Genomic DNA, 20,064 nt, shown 5'->3' with positions numbered 1-20,064 from the left:
TAATATGCATTTGAAATCAAAATTTCATAAATTGATTAGATATACAACCATTTTTTTCATAACTGTAGGCAGGGGTCATGCCACCACCTCCCACATGGGCTTAAATTTACATTCTACATTGTTTCCTTTGGCTTCTTTTCTTTTCTTTTTTTTTTGACAAGAAATGTTGGGAATCCAATGACAGTAGCTTTTTTAATTTAAGAAGTGTAAGCAACATTGAATCAGGAAGGATGGACTTTCTTGAGGCCTTCTAGTATCACAGCAGGTAGCCTCCCTCTGAAGGATGTGTGAGAAACATTGTCCAGTGAAACAGGGTCTCATTAGGCCCTCTGTGGTTTGAAAACCTGCCTAACCCCTAGTAGCACATTTCTGGATAGTGAAGGTGATGGTGAGTCTGTGTATATGAGGTAATAGATGCAGAAAACCAAACCCAATATAGGGTTCCTTGAGCCAATTGGTACCCTGTGAAATGGATATATATTTGAATCAAGAAGTGAATTCTTGGAAGCCCAAGAATGGGTAGCCTTGGACAGCTGAGCTTATTCACACTGAGTAGTATAATCATTCCTTTGGAAGAACCCTAAGAGATTGTATTGAGTTCTGGATCTACACTATACCAAGGTAGCACTGGTCTGTGTCCTCTATCAGAGTATGTAAGACTAGTGTTCAACAACTGCATTATATGGCAGCCAGGAGTGGTGGCCATAGCAGACTGGTCAAATTTCACTTCTTGGATTTTGAATTCAAACAGATCCCCATTTGGACTGGATAGAGCACCACAGCATTATTGGTCAATCTGAGGTGGGGACAGGGAAGATCCTCAATTAGAAAAATGTGAAGATAAGCGATAGTTAACACTGCTTCTATTTAGGGATATTTATTGTTTTTTCAAGTCATTCCAATGTTCAAATGCAATTTCAGTCATTTGGTAAATACTGAGCGCCTACTATGGTTCAAGTATAATGCAACATGGGAGAAATGCTGACATATTCATACGTTTCACAGACACTTATCAACTGACTGGCAGAGATGATAGAAATGAATGTCATAGTTACTGCCCCCAAGATATTCAAAATATAGCTGGACAGATAAAATATACAAATTACAGTAGAGTATAAGTACTGTAAAAAAGATGTGGACAAATTGCTGTGGGAACATAAAAACCACAATGATTTTATCTGCCTCTGGAACTTTTGAAAGTGTTCACATATGAGACTGTGGAAAGAGCCTCCAACAGATCCACATAAACATTTACCATCATATTTTTGTATTCTAAAAGAAATGTATAACATTAAGAAATCAGATAATGCCCTTTCTCAACAGGTATATTTTATATTGAATTACTTCATAATTCAATATAAAATATACTTTCTTAATGTCAAAGATACTATTTAGGGACTTCAGTAAAGATAAATTCCCAAGGCAACTAAGGATTCTGATTTTAAAATAAAGTTTAGTGAGTCCAAAATTATCTTTAGGTATTGTTTTCCCCATCTGAACCAGTATTCTTTCTGGCAAGGACTCTAATCATGTTATTACAATTACTTTTTTTTAGTCAGTCAAATTTAGCAGTGGGAGGTTGTATGCCAACTTTTGTGACCTAAATGTTAATAAGTTCTGATAACCCACTACCATCGGACCAGCCACAATTATGTTTTGAGAAGCAGCTGTAATTTATTAGTGTTGGCTCTGATTAATTCATCAAGTTTACCTGCTCTCATGCATTCTTAGATATGTTTCTGTATGTTACAGTTAAAATTAAAATAATCCCAAAATGTTATTTACTTCTTTTAATTGTGTGGTATTTTAATGTTTTGCTCTACTGCTTCAAAAGAGAACATACAGATGTTTCTCTATAGCCCAAGACACTAAAAATTAAATGTCCTAATGTAAATCTCTTAGGCTTTGATACTTATTCTCCAAATTACGGTGGTCTAAAAGACAATGGCAAATGAATTAATTTGAAAAAAAAAATAGTGAAAAAAGTAAATTACATTGACTATTTTTCTAAAGTGAATATGTTATCTATCTCTGTAAATACAACTTACATCTTTACTCTGTTATATTTGACATAGAGATACTAGAAGGTACATGGAATTCTTGGAACCCCAGGAATGAGTAGCCTTGGACAGCTGAGCTTATTCACAGAGAGTAGTATAATCAATCTCTATATGATGTGAATCCCCTCAAAACATGACAACAGAGCTATAAAGATAAAATAAATAGAATGTTTTAATCTAGATTTGTTATCAATAATTTCTATTTTGCCGATAAAAAGTAATTGCAAAATCTCCAACCAGTTCATTTAATCAAATGCTGCCTAATCTCTGATCACTTGAACAGATAATCAGCTACACACTTCTGCCCACTTGAGATTTATTGATTCTTCCCATTAACACAAATACAGGTCCAGGTGCTACATATTATAATTATCATAGGTAATGTAATTACTGCATGCAAATTGATTACTATAATTAGTTTATGGTTATTTGTATGAGAGAGAGAAGTAAATTGCAATGCTTTGGGGAAAAAAAGATTAAGACAACATATCCCTCAGCAAACAAAGAGGAAGGCATGTTAAGTTAACAATATATGTCACCACAACACATGTTTTAAGATATATTAAGTGAACAATTCCTAGTAGCAGATTTTGAAATACTACAGTATGAGGAGGAGAAGGGAGGACTAGATGTGGGAAACAGAGGAAGAGAACATAGAAGATTCAAAGAGAGGAATGGAAAGAGGGGAAAGAAAAAGGAGAGAAAGAGAATAGGAGAAAAGAGAGGAAAGGGAAGAGAAAGCAGCCAACTTCACACCGAAAATTAATCTAATATTATAATAATAGTGCTATGTATTATAGTACTGCTCACCAAAAGAACATAGTTCTTACGATGAATGTTCTTATGATGAGCAATACTATAATAGTGGTATATTCTATTCCAAGATTTTTCTCTGGTTTTAAAATTTTAACTTCTAAAAAGAATTGGCTTTGATATCCTCACAGCTCATAAATGAGAAAAACAACAAAAGTGCCATTATATCATGGGAGATACAAAGATGAATAAGATATGGTTTCTCTCCAGATAAACTTATTTTTGTGAGAGTTTTTTATAGTTTTTAAATCATTTTTAATAGTTTTTTAATAGACCATTTTTTTGAAAGACCATTGGGTCTTTCAAAATGAACCTTAACACAAATTTTGTGCATTTGTGAAATGCAAAAAAAAAAAAAAGTCACTTTATGGTAATATTTGTTTCAAACATTTTGTTTCTCTTTTTTTCTAATGACTCCCTTGTTGTATTTCTTAAAATGAAAATGAATAAATATTCATTTTATTCAAATTCCTAATATTTAGTACAGGTAAATTATGTATGAAGCATTTTTCCATCATACTATGTAAAATCTTCATAGTGGGTAGTATGAATAATTTGTAATATAAATTAAACTTTAAAAAATCCTAACCTGAGAAATTATAAAGCTTTTAGATAAATAATGAGTAGATTTAAAATAAATAAGCACCTGCCCATTGTCATCTAGACATAAGGTAAACAGTAGACACTCATTAAGTTTAATAATATAACCCAATTTAATGGCATTTGATTAAGAAGGAATATGCTTGGGTTGAGTGTAGTGGCTCATGCCTCTAATCCCAGCACTTTGGGAGACTGAGGCAGGTGGATCACTTGAGGTCAGGAGTTCCAGACCAGCCTGGACAACATGGTGAAACCCCATTTCTACTAAAAATACAAAAACTAGCTGGACATGGTGATAGGCACCTGTAATACCAGCTGCTTGGGAGGCTGAGGCAGGAGAATCCTTTGAACCCGGGAGGCAGAGATTGCAGTGACTTGAGATCACGCCACTGCACTCCAGCCTGGGTGACAGAGGGAGACTCCATTTCAAAAAAGACAATGCTAAATCATTCCTTTTGTGGGAGACAATTTTCATTTTTGGCCTGGCTCTATCTAAAACATTTCAGTTAATTTTTTGTCATGATGATATTAGTGAGTGAATTGATTGAATACATTGAATTGAAAAATTCATTTGCTCAGGCAAATCTTTAGACAGCTGAGAGCAAGGTTTTAATTACATACAACATGATAAGACAGAATGATGGCCCCCAAAGATATCTGAGCTCCAATTCCAGAACCTGTGATGATGCTATCTCACATAGCAAAAGTGACCTTGGCAGATGTGATTAAGGTTAAGGTCCTTGAGATGGAGAGACTCAATGACCTGGGTTAGGCAGGTGGGCCCAATCTAATCACATGAGTGCTTAAAAAAGGACATTTCCCAGATCTAGTCAAAGGGAGACATGAGGTGAAGAAGGTTGAGAGAAATGCAGAGTCTCTTTGAGGATATAGGAAGAGACATGAGCCAAGGAAGGTGGAAAAGGCAAGGAAATGGCTTCTCCCTTGGAGGCTCCAGAGGAAATGCAAACCTGTTGCCACCATGATTTTAGTCCACTGAGGTCTGTTGGGCCTTTAACCTTCAGAAATATAAAATGATAGATTTGTGTTGTTCTCAGCCACTAATTTGTGATACCCTGTTATAGCAGCATAAGAAAACTTATATACACATAAATATGGCTCAGTTGCTACATCTTGACACTGACATAGTATCAATGACATACATAAAGAATGAATTTTAAAATGGTTGATTCATACATAATTTAATAGACAGCACATTTCTAATTCAATTAATTTAAATCTTTGTTAACTTTATTTCTCTAAACTACTTTGAATTCTTAGATATTTACTATTTTAGTGGGTAAAATTTAAAACGGTATCCCCCAAAAATTGGCAGTTGAAACTGCCAGAATTTTTAAATGAGTTGTTCTATTTCTTCCTTACCTCATTCCATAAAATCTACTTTCAAGAAGGGGCTGAGGTTAACTGTGCTGAAATAAGCTTCTCTGAGCTAATCACTAAAAGAAATAGATTCATAAGGAATGAAGCCAGATATGAAAGTGAGGGAAGAGGCATCTGTTGTCCTCACTGTGGTGGTATATATCCCCGTGGGAGGCTGAAAAACATCTGTGCTTCATGAAACCCTTCCGTGAAAGAATTATGCGTCTCTACCAGACATTTCAAGCTCTTTAAAAAAAGATGCATTTTAAAAAGACAATTTTCCATACTAGCATTTAACTTAGCATTTGGCTTAGTTTTATTCTGAATTAATTTAAGTTTCCTATGAAGTAGATTTCAAGCTAGATGTGGATTTCTGCTAGTTTTATAAAGCATACCTTTTCCCTCCGAAACGGTAATTCCATGAGTTTGGAAGACAAGAAAGAAGACAAGAAAGTTGTATTTAAAAGTTAAGTCCAGATATAAGCAAAACAAACAAAAATCTCAGCAAAATCTCCATTTCAGTTGGAATATGGCAATGTTCTTTGAAGAATGCAAAGCTTCCAGGGGAAAAATAGGGTTTGAGTGTGGTTTTCCTTGAATGTCACAAATCAAACTTCTTTTTATTTATTTATATTTATTTATTTATTTTGAGACAGAGTTTCATTCCGTCACCCAGGCTATAGTGCAGTGGTGCGATCGCAGCTCACTGCAACCTCCACCTGCCAGGCTCAAGCAATTCTCCTTCCTTAGCCTCCTGAGTATCTGGGATTACAGGCATGCGCCACCACAACTGGCTAATTTTTGTATTTTAGTAGAGACGGGGTTTCACCATGTTGATCAGGCTGGTCTCGAACCCCTGACCTTGTGATCCACCCGCCTCAGCCCCCCAAAGTGCTGGTATTACAAGCATGAGCCACCACACCAGGCCTGACAAATTAAACTTTAAGCATGTAAAACCTAGTAGATTTCCATTTCTGTTAATATGGAAAAACAGATAACCAGAAAACTCTCCTGCTACAAAACCCATAAAATTGCTGAAGAAAATATAGCAACACTCCTTTACATGTATTACTTAGATCATAAGAAAAGGAAAGCAATCCTTAGAGGAACAACACAAAAAAGTCCTGACATCAAGGCTGCCCTAGCAATGATGTTGTGGTAGCGGGTGTGCAGGTTGCGGGAGGACTTACAGTTCCTCAAACCAAGGGGCCTGTGGGGGTCAGGAACAAGATGGCCCGCCGAATAGGAACAGCTCCAGCCTCCAGCTGCCAGCGTGAGCGACACAGAAGACGGGTGATTTCTGCATTTTCAACTGAGGTACCGGGTTCATCTCACTGGGGAGTGCCGGACAATCGGTGCTGGTCAGCTGGTGCAGCCCGACCAGTGAGAGCTGAAGCAGGGTGAGGCATCACCTCACTTGGGAAGGGCAAGGGGGAAGGGAATCCCTTTTCCTAACCAAGGGAAACTGAGACACACAACACCTGGAAAATCGGGTAACTCCCACCCTAATACTGCACTTTACCAAGGATCTTAGTAAACAGCACACCAGGACATTATATCCCACACCTGGCCCGGAGGGTCCCACTGCCACGGAGCCTCCCTCATTGCTAGCACAGCAGTCTGAGATCTAACTGCAAGGCAGCAGCGAGGCTGGGGGAGGGGCGCCTGCCATTGCTGAGGCTTAAGTAGGTAAACAAAGCCTCCGGGAAGCTCCAACTGGGTGGAGCCCACCACAGCTCAAGGAGGCCTGCCTGTCTCTGTAGACTCCACCTCTGGGTAGAGTCTGACAGCTGTCTGAGAGCTTTGAAGAGAGCAGTGGATCTCCCAGCACGGAGGTTGAGATCTGAGAGTGGACAGACTGCCTGCTCAAGTGGGTCCCTGACCCCTGAGTAGCCTAACTGGGAGACACCCCCTACTAGGTGCAGACCGATACGATACCTCACACCTCACCTGGAGAGGTACACCCCTGAGACAAAGTTTCCAGAGCAAGAAGCAGACAGGAGCACTCGCTGTTCAGCAATATTCTATCTTCTGCAGCCTCTGCTGCTGATACCCAGGCAAACAGGGTCTGGAGTGGACCTCAAGCAATCTCCAACAGACCTACAGCTGAGGGTCCTGACTGTTAGAAGGAAAACTAACAAACAGAAAGGACACCCACACCAAAACCCCATCAATACGTCACCAGCATCAAAGACCAAAGGCAGATAAAACCACAAAGATGGGGAAAAAGCAGAGCAGAAAAGCTGGAAATTCAAAAAATCAGAACGCATCTCCCCCTCCAAAGGAATGCAGCTCATCACCAGCAACGGATCAAAGCTGGACGGAGAATGACTTTGACGAGTTGAGAGGAGAAGGCTTCAGTCGATCAAACTTCTCAGAGCTAAAGGAGGAACTACGTACCCAGCGCAAAGAAACTAAAAATCTTGAAAAAAGAATGGAAGAATAGATAACTAGAATAATCAATGCAGAGAAGGCCAAGGGGCCTGTGATTCAATTGCAAGGAAAGAATGCAAGGCACAAGGCTAAGGTCTTAGGTTCACTTGAAGTGGGAATTTGGAAATGAGATCCCCTGAACAAAGCCAAGACTTTGAAGAAGCATACATATGTTGGATTTTTAAAAATGCCATCAGAACAGTGAGATTCCAAGGAACTATGCCTATGTTAGTCTGGATGGGGGGAAAAAGGAATTTATAAATGCAGATTTTCGTTTTAACAGGTTATGGTCTCAATGTATACTATTCACATGATCCACGGATACCTAAAGTAAAAAAGTAAAAAGTGGTCCCCAGAAGGTAATACTCCCGGGTTGCCTTAGCAGAAGTAACCTCAAAACTTATCTAGGAGGAATGTTCAATCCAGGCAGAAGAGGATTCCTGCAGATAAATTATCTCTGAAGATTAGCTCAGAGTTCAAAATTTGCTGTAGCAAAGAGTCAACAGTCACAACAAATAGCTCTGGTGTTACTCTAGGAACTTTTAAGAATCACTAAGTAGATAAAAAGAAGTATCTTTAAATTGATTAAAGTAACAGTACCAAAATAATGTTTACAAAATCAAGCAAAGAACATTATGACAAAAGTTCACACATATTCTTAAAGAGATTAAACTAATAAAAATGAATAAATATCTAGGTGTTGAAATTAAAACCTAGCAGAATATTTATTTAAAAAGTGAAAATCTCCAGAGGGATATGATTCTAATGAGTAAAAATCTATTAAAACGGTTTTAATAAGGTAAAGTAAAAATTAGGACAGTCATGCCATATGGATTTCACTTTATTTTAAAGTCTCCTCTGATTTGAAAAGAATACTATAATAATCCTAAGGTTGAAGAACATCATTGAGTTACAGATATCCACATGTATATTTTGTAGTAAAAAAACTGAAAAGTAATTTTCGTATGAAGTATGCAGTAAGAAATTGGGATGATTTTCCAGATTAAACTCAATAAATACTTCAAATGTAACGTTACATGCTAATAATGCAATAACAGTCTACATATATAATAAATATCTCTATAAATATGAGCAATTTTCTATGATACTTTTTGCCTGCAGATTATAACATATGGTATTTTTCACATACACATATATTCTTCATTTTATTAAACTGGCTTTATTGGTGGTTTATATGGTTTGGCTCTGTATCCCCACCCAAATCTCATCTTGTAGTTCCCATAATTCCCACATGTTGTTGCAGGGAACTGGTGGGAGATGACTGAATGCAGGTGGTGGATCTTTCCCGTGCTGTTCTCGCCACAGTCAATGGGTCTCACGAGATCTGATGGTTTTAAAAATGGGAGTTGGGCCCTGCCGCTGGTTCCTTTCTGCTCCCTTCCTCCACGCCGCAGCGCCAGCCATAGCCGCCTAGCCTGCAGCCACCACCTCTGAGCATAAGATGGCTGTGCCTCCCAAGTTTGCTGATCTTGGCAAATCTGCCAGGGATGTCTTCACCAAGGGCTATGGATTTGGTTTAATAAAGCTTGATTTGAAAACAAAATATGAGAATGGATAGGTATTTACAAACTCAGGCTCAGCCAACACTGAGACCACCAAGATGCCGGGCAGTCTGGAAACCAAGCACAGATGAACTGAGTAGGGCCTGACGTTTACTGAGAAATGGAACACCGACAATACACTAGGCACCGAGATTACCGTGGAAGAGCAGCTTGCATGTGGACTGAAGCTGACCTTCCATTCAGCCTTCTCACCCAACACTGGGGGGTAAAAATGCTAAAATCAAGACAGGGTACAAGCAGGAGCACATTAACCTGGACTACGACATGGATTTAGATATTGCTGGGCCTTCTATCCGGGGTGCTCTGGTGCTGGGTTACAAGGGCTGACTGGCCAGCTACCAGATAAATTTTGAGACTGCAAAGTCCCAAGTGACCCAGAGCACCTTTGCAGTTGGCTACAAGACTGATGAATTCCAGCTTCAGGCTGATGTAAATGACAGGACAGAGTTTGGCGGCCTCATTTACCAGAAGGTGAACAAGAAGTTGGAGACTGCTGTGAGTCTCACCTGGACAGCAGGAAACAGTAACAGGTGCTTCGGAATAGCAGCCAAGTATTAGATTGACCCTGACGCCTGCTTCTTGCTAAAGTGAACAACTCCAGCCTGATAGGTTTAGGATACACTCAGGTCCTAAAGCCAGGTATCCAGCTGACACTGTCAGCTCTTCTGGATGGCCAGGACGTCAATGCTGGTGGCCACAAGCTTGGCCTGGGACTGGAATTTCAAGCATAAATGAATACTGTACAGTTGTTTGATTTTAAACTATTTTGCAGCATAGCTACCTTCAGAATTTAGTGTATCTTTTAATGTTGTATGTCGGATGCAAGTATTGCTAAATATGTTAGACCTCCAGGATAAAGATGATTCAGCTTTAAGATGTTAGTCTTTCAGAGGTACAGAAGAAACCATTTCCAAAAAAGGCCCTTTCAGTGGTAGACTTGGGGGAACTTGGCAGCGACTTTGAGATGCCAGGTTTCTTTTTTTCTCTAGAAATGGCTGCGAGTGAAAGCTGATAATATGTAGGCACTTTGTAAATTCATGTTGAGTAAATGAATGAAATTGTGATTTCCTGAGAATCGAACTTTGGCTTCCTAACCCTAATTGATGAGAGCCTCGCTGTTTTTAGACAGATCTTCATGACCTGTTCCCAGTCCAGTTCATCATTATCTCTTTTACACCAAAAGGTCTGCAGGGTGTGGTCACTCTTTTGTGCCATTTTGGGGTGGAGAGGGTGGATGTGATGAAGCCAATAATTCAGGACTTATTTCTTCCTGTGTTGCGTTTTTGAACCCTTGCACCAGAGTATGAAATAGCTTCCAGGAGCTCCAGCTATAAGCTTGGAAACGTCTGTGTGATTGTAATCACATGGTGACAACACTCAAAATCTAAATTGGACTTCTGTTATATTCTCACCACTCAATTTGTTTTTTAGCAGTCTAATGGGTACATTTTAGAGTCTTCCATTTTCTGTGGAACTAGAGCCTCCCCTTCAAATGCTGTAATTAACATCACTTAGAGTGGAATAAAATATTGAAACCTAAAAAAAAGAAAACAACAACAACAACAACAGGAGTTGCCCTGCACAAGCTCTCTTTTTGCCTGCTGCCATCCACACAAGGCGTGACTTTCTCCTCCTTGCCTTCCACCATGATTGTGAGGCCTCATCAGCCATGTGGGACTGTAAGTCCAATAAACCTCTTTCTTTTATAAATTGCGCAGTCTCAGGTATGTCTTTATCAGCACAATGAAAATGGACTAATCCAGTGGTATAAAAGGTTAAGTGGTAGATCCAGAAAAATAACCTATAATTTCTGATTCCAAATTATTTTTTTTTCCTAATGAATCATTTTGTGCAACAGCAGGCAGTAGGGGACTTATCAGGTAGCCATTTTTTTTTTTTTTTTTTAGATACTGCATTATTGTAGACTTCCAGAGCACTTAGGAAACCACAAGTATAAATCTTTGTTGAATATACAATTTCGGCAAGGACAAGCCAAACTTTTCTTGAATAATTAAAAACATAGCTAAGATAGGAACCAGTGTGATGGAACTTGGTTCTTCTTCATTTTTTCCTTATTCAATTCTTCATTCAATGATTGAATGGGGAGGGAGGTAAAATAACAAATAATCTGTCAGTCATAGCACTGTCGAGTTAGTTATTAAATATTTACAAAACGTAAGACTGTCAATGTACTGTGAGTTTCTTGAGGAATGGGAACAAATCTTGCTCACTGTGTGTATACATATATACTGTATATATACACACTGTATATATATATACACATATATACTGTATATATACATACTATATATACACACAGTATATATACATACTGTGTATATATATGCCTACAGCATATATATACATACTGTGTGTATATATTCTGTGTGTGTATATATATTCTGTGTGCATATATGTATATACAAAACCTCACACAGAACTTCAAAACTAGTAGACACTCAATGATATTTACTGAATTAACAAATTAACTAAATTCAGCTGCTATTTAAATACTTAAAAAGTAGTAATGCAGTTTTATCATTTGATATGTGTTGCATATCTTTCATCAAAGCAACATAAAATGCTCTATAAAAATCTCGAGTTTGGGGCTGGGCGTGGTGGTTCATGCCTGTAATCCCAGAACTTTGGGAGGGCACAGCGGGATGATCTGTTGAGCTCAGGAGTTGGAGACCAGTAAGGCCAACGTAGTGAGACCTTGTCCCTACTATAAACAACAACAAAATTTAGCCGGTGTGCGCCTGTAGTCCCAGCTACTGGGAAGGCTGAGGCGGGAGGATTGCTTGAGCTCGTGCCACTGCACTCCAGCTTGGGCGAGATCCTGTCTCAAAACCAAACCAAACCAAAATAAAACGAAAGAACCCTCCAGCTTTTTAAAATTGTCACTTGCTAAAATTACTTCCCGAAGATATCCATCAAAAGATACAGAGCTAGAAAGAGGTGTGAATACTGTCCAGAAATCATTAAAATGTGATATGGATTGGTCAAGGAAACTTTCCTGCTTTGGGTCAGTTTGAGAGCCTTTGCTTTGAAAGAAGTGCGAGTATTGCTGGTGGAGAAGTGTGTAGAGAGCAGTTCAGAAAGATGGAATTGCCTGACCTAGGATTCCAAGACTATTTTAATAACATAAATACTGTGGTTCAGGTTAGAGCTATCAGCTTTTAAAACACTAAAATTTCTACTCCACTTCTTGCTTTCATTCAATTGAGTTTTGTCCTAAACTTAGAGTAAACAGCCAAAGCTGTTTTTACTTCTCAGAAATTAGACAGCAAGCGCATTCTTGCTAATTTTTTTTTTTTTTTTTTTTTTGAGACGGAGTCTCGCTCTGTCGCCCAGGCTGGAGTGCAGTGGCGCGATCTCGGCTCACTGCAAGCTCCGCCTCCCGGGTTCACGCCATTCTCCTGCCTCAGCCTCCCGAGTAGCTGGGACTACAGGCGCCCCCAACCGCGCCCGGCTAATTTTTTGTATTTTTAGTAGAGACGGGGTTTCACCGTGGTCTCGATCTCCTGACCTTGTGATCCGCCCGCCTCGGCCTCCCAAAGTGCTGGGATTACAGGCGTGAGCCACCGCGCCCGGCCATTCTTGCTAATTTTAAACCGGGGCATTTAAGGATAAGATATCATTTGGTAATCTCATTAATGCCTGCCTAGTTTTTGATGTAATCCTCAAACTGTTGACTATTGAGATTTACAGCTTGATGAGTCAAATTTTTGAAAATCGTATTAACCCACTGCTTTTTAAAATGTTTGCCTTTAGATAACAGCATTAAACAATTGGATTGGTTGCTATATGACTGTTTTGTTATTCAGTAATTACTATTTGGTCATAATTTCATTGGCAGTGAAGATGAGGCATACTTCAATATTTTGCTTTTAAGTTATTTGTAGGAACAACTATGATGTCTGTAGCTCCACAAATTTGTAATCACTTTATAGAGAAACACAGCATCTCTTCTTTGCAGTAAATAAAACAGCACACACTCTGAAGATTAGAAAAAAATGTCAAATGAAGGGGAACAGCATATGATAATGTTAAGGTCCTTAGTGTTTGAGTGAAGGGATCTGAATTTTAGTCCCAGCCTTGTTACTAACTAGTTGTATGTCTTTGAGCAAGGCATTTTGATTCCCTGAGCTTACGTTTCCTTATTCATAAAGTTATATGCTCTATTTTCACGGTAAAAAGAATATAATATGCATGGCATAGGCAGGAAGAAGAAGCGGAAATACATTAAAGAAGACAATATAAAAAGTAAAACAGGCTGCCATTACTCTTTCTTGTCTTGTATTTACACTTTAACAAAAGTATTAAGTTACCTTAATATTCCTAAGCAGTGAAATTATTATAGGTTAATTTAAACTCCGGAAGGCTAATTTTGCCAGTTTCATAGTCCTTATCTTGCCAAATAGCAGAATTTGTGACACCTCACTCTTAAGAACAAACCTATTGACTTTTATTATGGTTATCTATTCACAACTGATACTCTGTTCATGCTTATTACAGGCATATTAACATGATGTCATTAGTATACTATATGTTCAGTCTGAATTTTATCTCGAACGCCATTAAAAATAGTTTTACAATGCATTCGGATATACAGAAAATTCAATGTATTTGATTTATTGTTACATTTTAAACAGACAAAAATGCCCTTATGGAAGGCTTATATAGAATAATAAATGCAGATATGAGGTACTGAATTACACATACCATATACCTCAAATCATCAGAGATAGCTCTAGAATTAGGCTATGCCCTGAGATATTGGAAGAATCCTGGAAACTGAGAAAAATGATAGCAGCTGCTGTCACTGATGGTGGCACCAAACCAAACTGCGATGTCTAGAAGTATCAATCACAGATCCCTGAGCCCTGGCCCCTTTCTTTATCACCATCTCAAAAACCAGAGGGTAAAGATGTAAGATGAATAAGCAAAATACCATGAGGAAGTTTGAGTGGACAAGAGGAAGTGATTGAGGATCAGATAGACAGCAAGGGGATAGCAGCTGCCCACAGAATATAAGTAGGGAGAAATAGGGAGATTCCTCTTTCACCTATTCAAGAAACATCCCTTATGCACCTGTTATGTGCCAGACACTACTGGGTGTTGTTAATGCAAAAATGAATTTGGTCTAACCATGCTCATCACAGAGCTTCCTGTACGGCAAAGTGAAGCAGGGACACGTAAATCTTGAAACACATTACGGTAAGTGTTACAACGAAGAGATGTGCAAAGTGTGATTGGTAGCCCAGAAAAACAATCAACTTCCCCAGAGACTCAGGAAACTCTTCACCGAGGAATTATTATATACGTTGGGGCTTAGTAGAAGAGTAAGTATTTTCCAGGTAAGGGAGAAAGTCAAAGTGAGTACAGGCAGAGAAAAGCACAGGCCAAAGAAAGGGACCCAAAAGACCACTCGGGCTAAAGGGACTAGGTATAACTTGCTCTGCTACAGCTCTTGGGGTATGTTGTGGAGGCAGGATGTTAACAAAAAGTGGAAGTGAAGGGACTCGGAAAAGTAGACTGGAACCGTGTGATGAAACTTCTCATCTGCCATGTTAGAGTTTGGATCTTACCCCTCATGCAACAGAGAAGCAAATAGGATTTACAAAGGAGGGTTATATGATCAGAACTGTTTTCTTAGATTGCTGAATCTGGGGAAAGGGTGGAGGGTTATCTGGACAGGGAGGATTTACAACTTGAAGGAGAAAACAATTAGGAGACTGGATTACAACTGTCTAAGGAAGGTTTAAAAATCCAAATGCTTTTGAAGGCCTCAGAAATCATGCAAATTTAAAGCAGAACCCACAACACTCACCCTGCCCCACGCATTACATTCAAATTTTTAATAAAGGAAACAAACTATGCTGGCCGAAAATGAATTAGGATGGAATTAGGTTTAGCTGCCAGTTTTTTAGATCATATGTAGGAGAAAGGGTGATGACATTATAAATTATGGCATGGAGAAATGAGAAAAAGGAGAAGATAAATTCCAGGTCTATTTGAGTGGTGAGTGAGACTGACTGTTCCTGCTATTTCTGAAGCACTAGGAAATCTGGATATTCACTACAAATGCTTAACATGTGCTCATTGACTCAATCCACTCATGGCTAAGGAGAAGGCAAGAGAGAAATCTTTGCCCCTTATACATTGCCATCGAAACAAAATTCTGCATAGATACAGTTATAAGTCAATGTGGTTTGGGGTGTTTCTTTCTTTAACATATTGAAAATAGTTTGGGCCTAGCAATAAAGAAAATTACCTAGTCTTAGTCAGAAGCTGATTTATTAGTACAGTTATCTATTTTTGTAAGGCTGGCAGTGGCTGAATTAAGCACCTGGGCAAAAACACAAAATAAACAATTATGCTACAGCAATGACAAGAGGCCAACATGACTATGTAATTAGAAGTGATTTTCTTTTTATTTTTTAAAAGAGATTTTCAATTACAACTCTATGATAATTTTATACAATTAACCCTCTTACTCTTGCAATTTATATCTAAATAGACATATTATCTACAACCATAGTGTGGCAGGAAAGGAGGCAGACATGGTATCTACTTAGACTTGGAGTGAGGGAAACATAAATGAGAAAGTACAGAGACTTGATTCTAAGGGTTGAATAATTTCTGGACAAAAGAGGAATTCTAATGGATAAGAATAATGGATTGAATACCAGCAGTTATCTCAAAACCAAAGTGGAGCATTAATATGGCTTTTCGCCACTTAAGCTAACCTGATCATAAATAATTACGGAGGTAATATGGATAAATATAATCTTAAAAACTACTATCTGTGGTAAAAAGCACCATATGTGATTCTGATAAATTTAAACACACAATTTAAGTGCATTTCCTGGTTTTAAAAATGGCTGCAATTTACATGTATTACTGGCATAAATATAGAATGCCTCATATATATTGGGTGATTAATGAATAAGTTAACTGAACAAGTGGCTAGATAGCATAAACGAAAGAACAGTAAATTTCACATCAGAAGACCAATATAATCTTCAGGGCTGAATGAGAAGTTAAGAGTCTTGGTCATATCACAGCTAGCCATTTGCCGTGCAAGACTTTTAACCTCTGTGTTCAGATCTTTCTTTTGTGAACAGAGATTAGGAAAGGCCAAATAGCAAACCAAGAGTTCTGTCTAACAAAAAGTCTATCATTCAATGCCCTTATATAAGAGAGAAAGTGTGTCTGGCCTTGAAGAGGAACATGAATTTAGATGAAAAATTCAATTATCCTGAGCTAGAAATCCAAGTCTTTTATACATCTATATAATAATGAAAATAACTGTGCTATCAAAATTACATCAGTTTTATTTTTTTCCTGTGCCAAAGCAAAAACACACTTAATAACCGGGGGTCACACATTCAAAGCAGCCATGTTCTTTCAGGAGCCAAGCAAAAATCACAAATATGGGCCGGGTGTGGTGGCTCATGCTTGTAGTCCCAGCTACTCGGAAGGGTGAGGTAGGAGGATTACTTCAGCCTGGGAGGTTGAACCTACAGTGAGCCCTGATCGCACCACTGCACTACAGCCTGGGCGACAGAGTGGGACCCAGTATCAAAAACAGCAACAACAAAAAGAAAATAATAAACATGTAAACACCCTCAAATATAAAATAATATGACATGATGGGTCTATGGCTAATAGGAGAGTATATGTCTCCCAATAGCCTTCACAATCAATTATTGTTTTCCTAAACACTGCCTCTCAAAGCCCATCTTTGTCTACATGTGGGCAGTGGGCCATAAGATTGTGACCCCCAGTCTTAAGCTGTCTATTATTAATAGCATTAAAGTGTCTTCTTTCATTTGGATATTGATGTTGCTTCTCACGAGTCAGTAAACTACCTTATCAATGATCAATTTCCTCCTCATCTCACCTGATGCTATCAACAGCATTTAACCCAGTTGATCCCTTCCCCTCCTTGATAGCTTTCTTCATCTGACTTCCCTGGATACCACACACTCAGGTTTTCCTCTTACTTTTACAGCCATTCCTGAGTCCCCTTGACTAGTTTTTCCCCTTCTCCTAGATCTCCAAAAGTTGGAGTTCTCTACGGTTTCCTCCCTTTTGTATCTACACACTCATTTCTTTGCTGATAACCAGTCTCATGTCTTTAACAACCATATGCTGTCAACTACCAAGTTTATATCTCCAGCCAGGACCACTCTCCTGAACTCCAACTTCCTATATCCAACTGCCATTCAGCATCTCCACACAGATGTCTAATTGACATCTTAATATTAAGATGTCTAAAACTGAACTCCTGATCCATGTGCATTCTTACCAATCACAGTTGATAGCAACTATTCTTTCAGTTGTCAATGCCAAAAATCTTCTTGTCATCTTGACATCTCTATTTTTCTTACATTTCACATTTTGGTATATTAAGACATCATACTAGGTGTTTCCTAATAAATATAGAATCTGACTACTTTTCACCACCTTCATTGCTTCCATCCTTGTGCAAGCCACCATTCTCTCCTGAGGAGTACTACAATAGGCCTCTGCTTGCATCATTACCCCATATGTACTATTCTCAACAGCAGCCACAGCAATCCTATTAAAACCCAAGTAAAAGGCCAGGCGTGGTGGCTCATGCCTGTAATTCCGGCACTTTGGGAGGCCGAGGCAGGTGGATCACCTGAGCTCAGGAGTGAGAGATCAGCCTGACCAACATGGAGAAACCTCATCTCTACTAAAAATACAAAATTAGCTGGGCATGGTGGCACACACCTGTAGTCCCAGCTACTTGGGAGGCTGAGGCAGGAGAATCAATTGAACCCGGGAGGTGGAGGTTGCAGTGAACCAAACTGTGCCACTGCACTCCAGCCTGGGCAACAAGAGTGACAGTCAGTCTCAAAAAAAAAAAAAAAAAAAAAAGAAAAAAAGAAAAAGAAACCCAAGTAAAATTATTTCACGCCTGTAAGCAAAGGCCTGCCATGTCTCCATGTTTTACTCAGAATCAGGCCATTGTAGCTTCTTATAAGGTCTTTCCAAATATCTCCCTTGCCACCGTCATCTTCCCTGTCATTTCCTCTCCTATCACTGCCCCTTAGTTCAAGTTGCTTTAGCCACACTGAACACCTTACGATTCCTTGAACATACCTGTAATGTTTTTATATAACTCTTAATTATTTCCTCTGCCAGGAAAATTATTCCCCTGGATATTTGCTTGACAAAATCCCTTACCACATTTAATGTGGGCTCCATATTCTACCCTCTCAATGAGCAAACCCTGACCACTTGCGAAACAGTCACAACCACACCACTGGCACTTCTAATCCCATTTATGGCGCACCACAAAGGTTATCAATTTCTAATAGTCTCTATACTTTGCACTCATTGTCACTTAACACAAAATTGATGATTTTTCTTTAACAAGAACTTTTATATATTTCTCAAGATAATTAACATATAAATATCTAAGTAAATCATGGATAGGTAATGGTGAGATTTATCTACAATTCATAAAAATAAATAAATCATGGATAACTTGCTGAGACTGATATACAATTAATCAGTCATCCGTTTACATTTTAACATTCTTAAAGCTTTCCTATTATAGAAAAAATTATTTTTCCAGGTTTATAAAAAGTTTTCTCCTACTGTAAAATTGAGAATAAAGAACTGATGCAAATGTGAAATAAACCTTTATGTGAATAAACCTTTATGTGAATAAAGGCTTTGCAAAATGCCTGTTAATTTTATTTTTTCTTTTGTTAAATTTATTTTTTAATTGACAAGTAAAAGTTGTAGGCTGGGCATGGTGGCTCACACCTGTAATCCCAGCACTTTGGGAGGCCGAGGCAGGAGGATCACCTGAGGTCAGGAATTCGAGACCAGCTTGGCCAACATGATGAAACGTCATCTCTACTAAAAATACAAAAATTAGCCGGGCATGGTGGCGGGTGCCTGTAATCCCAGCTACTCGGGAGGCTGAGGCAGGAGAACTGCTTGAACCTGGGAGGCGGAGGTTGCAGTGAGTCGAGATCACGCCACTGTACTCCAGCCTGGGCAACAGAGTGAGACTCTGTCTCAAAACAAACAAACAAACAAACAAAAGTTGTATATACTTATGGTGTACTATATGATTTTTCTGTATATATACATTATGAAATGGCTAAATCAAGCTGTTTTAACATACATTAGCTCACATACTTACCATTTTTTTGTGTGGTGAGAACACTTAAAATCTGTCACCAGCAGTTTTCAAGTATATTGTTATTAACTATAGGCACCATGATGCACAATAGATTTCTTGAACTTATTTTTTGTATCTAATTAAAATTTTGTGTCCTTTGACAAACATCTCCCCAATCCCTCAACTCTCAAATGCTGGCAATCACCATTTCAGGTAGTTTCATTTGTAAAGTACATCTTATATGTAGATACTAGTTTATTTAGAGCTTATCAAGCAATATAAAAAAAAGATCCCAGAAACCATAAAACAAGTTCTCTCCATGTTTTACCTAAGCTTTCGATGCTTAAAATTGAACAGATCAGCTACTGGAGGAAATATTATGGTTTTGTCTGACAGCTTCTGTTCACTGTCAAAATTCTGCCAACTAGTTGTTAGCACAGGCAAAAATTTGTCACTGAAGAGACTAATGCATTAAGCCTAAAAGTCAAATTGCTCATGAAAGGTGAGGTGACTGTTTTTAAGAACCAACAGCTATGTTTTTATTAGAGGTAAAGCTCTCATGATTATACGGCCACTTATATCAGAAATTCAGCCACTTTACCCTCAGTGAACAATTTATCTTCCAGACTGGATTCATTGTCTATGCAACTGATACAATTCCCTGGTTTAGAGCTTATTATCACGCTGCAAACTGAGTAACATTCCCCCAGACATAAATGTCTGCAGAGCTCCCCTTAACAAGAGTCAAGTGTCCTTTTCAACTTTGCTAAAACACTAAGATACCCTGAACAAGCTTAATTGAATTATTTTGTTTTACTAAAGTATGCAGATTTGTTCAGTTTTTTCTTCTTCTTTTTTTTCATAATAATCAGGACCTCAGGTACACGTAAATGAATTCTCTGCTCCTTTTGAAGAAGAAGATCAAGAAAAAAATTCCCCAAGTGCAAAATCAAAAAGAAAAGAAAGCTTTCTTTGCTTACTTGAGCTATACATCTCTTAACATTACTGTAATGCTTTCGTAAAT

The 20,064-nt window shown here is 38.4% G+C and overlaps 1 protein-coding gene and 1 pseudogene across 8 annotated transcripts in view; one reads left to right on the top strand and one right to left on the bottom strand.

Moving 5' to 3' along the window:
* The window catches only part of PCDH11X (protocadherin 11 X-linked), an 800,164-nt gene that overhangs the window by 600,441 nt on the left and 179,659 nt on the right, over nucleotides 1-20,064 (bottom strand). The window lies entirely within an intron of this gene.
* Nucleotides 8,876-10,366, top strand: LOC102130096 (non-selective voltage-gated ion channel VDAC1 pseudogene; annotated as a pseudogene).

This window comes from Macaca fascicularis, chromosome X (genome assembly GCF_037993035.2).
Source record: "Macaca fascicularis isolate 582-1 chromosome X, T2T-MFA8v1.1".
Lineage (NCBI taxonomy): Eukaryota > Metazoa > Chordata > Mammalia > Primates > Cercopithecidae > Macaca > Macaca fascicularis.
Note: the sequence above shows the minus strand (reverse complement) of the source record. Positions and strands in the feature narration are given on the sequence as shown.